Source organism: Brienomyrus brachyistius, unplaced genomic scaffold (genome assembly GCF_023856365.1).
Source record: "Brienomyrus brachyistius isolate T26 unplaced genomic scaffold, BBRACH_0.4 scaffold617, whole genome shotgun sequence".
Classification (NCBI taxonomy): domain Eukaryota; kingdom Metazoa; phylum Chordata; class Actinopteri; order Osteoglossiformes; family Mormyridae; genus Brienomyrus; species Brienomyrus brachyistius.
Window position 1 is genome coordinate 21,777 of NW_026042892.1, and position 3,135 is coordinate 24,911.

Consider the following 3,135-nt stretch of genomic DNA (forward strand, 5'->3'; position numbering starts at 1 on the left):
GTACTTCATATGCATAACTTCCATGCCCAAAGGCCTTTTACTATAAGGTGAATAACAGCTAAAATAGAGACAAATGCATTAAGAGCAGGTGTGTCCATACTTTTGACTGGTGCTGCATGTGTCAGCATCTCCCATGGAGAGCAAGATGGGAGAGACAAAAAACAGTCGTCAAACTGCCCCAGTATTTAGGTATTTTTTTGCTGGAGTTACATTTATCTGATATTATATAGGAGATAACGACGTCATACTGATTTGAAGTTGGCTGATTTCACTCGCGCCGTTTGCTCGTGGTCATTATCCGGCATGTTGACGGTTTGCTGTGATCGGCCGGCTTTGGGCGCCGTGCCGCTCTGTCTGCAGGGGTCGTCTCCACCGTGGTTCCAGACTCGCCACACAAGCTCTTTGTCGGAGGCCTGCCCAACTATCTCAGTGACGATCAGGTACCCCGCCCTCAGTCTCTGTCGCCGGGGAGCCGACCCACAACCCTCCTGTGTTTCTGTCCCACTGCTGCACGTGGAACTCAAGCAGGCATGCACACACACGCACACGCACGCACGCACGCACGCGCACGCACATACATACATAAAATAAACACTCGTCTCTGTGTAACTGATTAGTAGGAAAAGAAAGCCTGTCAAAGTTACCTCACCGCTTAAAATTCATTACAAGATACTGGGGGGTCAAATGTCAGCATCATGTTTAAAGCTAGCTGCTGAAAATAGCCGCACATTTGAGGTTTTTTTTTTTTTTTTTTAAAGATATTCATGGGATTTATTAAACATTTATTAGACATGTAGGTAATGAGTTGACAGTTACATTACGCTCATTGTTTATCCAGCTGTAAATTATGAAGATATTGAGACCCCGCTAATGTAAAAGGTACGTTTCCCAAAACCTCATGTTATCGACTTGCATAGTTGGAACCATTCAGTTGTTATCTAATGTTGTTAGCAAATAACCTTATTAGCAACAAAGGCTTTGGGAAACGTGCCTTACAGCTGGCGGCTTGCCAAACCAGTCACGTAGCCAGTCCCTGTGCTGCCTGTTGCTGGGTACCCTGGAATATTTGTATATCGGGTTAATTGCTGAGTGTTAGTCGGATGAATCAGCCGCGTCGTTTTGCTGCATGAAAATTTAAAATCGAGTCATCTGCGCGTCACCTAACTGACGAATACCTCCACATTGCCGTACACCTGTGTTTGCCCAATCCCAGTCCTCGGGGAACCGCCGACTGTCCACATTTTCGCTCCCTCCTAGCTCCCAGCCAATCAGGAACACCGAATACCTGGTACAGGTGTGCTGAGAGGAAGCAAAAACGTGGACTGACCGGGGGGGTACCCCCGAGGACTGGGCTGGGAAACACTACCATAGACTGTGCTTGAAATGTGGGGGAGATCGACCAAGTCCCCAAACGCTTCAGTATTCGCAGACGTGCCGTGTCTCACGTCCATGTCCGCACACTGAGAACGATGACTTCACATCCCGTTAACAGCGATGGGGAGCTGCGGAAGAATCGTTCCCTACATTGCTGTGTCGCTCGAAAGGCAGAAAATACTTCGGACCTTTTTCCCGGTGAACGATTATCAGCTTCACTGGAGTTTTCACATCGTGCCCCATGCCCTATTCTGTTATGACGTCAGTGATGGATAATATTACCATAACAACATGCACAGATGAGGTCGTCTTACTCTGAAAGTGTTGAAAGGGTCACATTTTAGACATTTTCTACTTCTCATTAGCATCTTTTATGATTTTTTTTTTTTCTTCCTATATCGCCACCCCACTGAAATCGGCCCATTATAGACATAATCCATACAGGCATTTAATAGTTTACCTATTTATTTTGCAAAAGTTAATCGCAAAACGTTTTGCGTCCACCCCTGCATTGTAACATTTTGAGCTCCGGTGTCCCACTCACTTTAGCCTAAACTGTTAAAAATGGCAAGACTCAGCCCACAAGATAGTGATCGCGGTTTCAGTGAAAGGTAAGTGAGAAGTGCAGTCAGTTTGTTTTTCTTTGATTTTTTTCCTCCTTTTCGGATTGTCATCGTAATCTTTCTTATCCAGTGTGAGTCACATGTAATCCAAGTCAAGAGGAAGGCTGTACCAAAGCAGCACTGGGGGGAGAGAGTTTGAATCCAGCAGAACTGTTAATGTATTTCACGTCAAAGCCAGTAAATGTGCCATAGACAGGTGAAATGGAAACCGCTGCTTGTATCCTGGTGTTTACATTTTTTTTGCAGTCCCTGCTACCGCTTTGATACTTACAGCTCTTTCATTTTTGTTCCCCACTTTGTCCCCAGCTAGGGGCCTGTAAGATCGTTAAGTCTTCGCTCATAATTTGTTCAGTAGTACTGACCTACTGCTGCCATGCCAACATGTAACACAAGGCAAGTAAGACATTCCGTCCCTCGCACGGATATCCTCCCTGTCGACGGCCTGCCCCTGTGGGGGGGCTCTGTCCTGGAGTGCTCTTAAGCATATGGGGTCCTTTTTTTGGGGGTTGAAGGCTGGGGAGAGACTTATTATGCTGATCACAGGGTATAAATTTGATTTTTTTTTTTTTTTGCCCCTAAGAGAAGGTAGGAGGTAGCGCCCTCTTGTGGCTGCCAGTGTCCCAGGTGACTCCTTTCTGAAGTCAGTGGTTAATGCGGCTTTACAGTAGATTCCTGTAGAATAAGTGAGGAATGATGTTAGCAGAGCTATTTCGTCCTGTTTGGCTTCAAGCCGTGGCCCCTTTAGCAGGACCCTGTGGCGGCTCTTAGCTTTACCTGTGAGTTTATCTCCTGTAGGCTTTGTCCCTCTAATTAACTGCACCAATGTGGTTCTTGGTTTTAAGAACAGGAAGTCAGTGATTCGGCTGGGTTTGTGTTCTGCCGAGTCGCCCCCCCCCCTCCACATTGTATACATGGAACACTTAACATATAATTAGCTGTTTTTATTTAGTTTTTTTTTTATATACCATCTAGCTTAATTATTGTGGCCCTTAAAATCAGATGCAACTCGGTCCATATTTCAAAATTCGTAGTTGGAATTATCAGAGAACTTGATTAGGAATTCAGTTGTGTTGTATATGCTGTAGGATGGGGGGGGGGGAATCTGTGTTATCATTCATTGACAAGAATCAAAATAGTT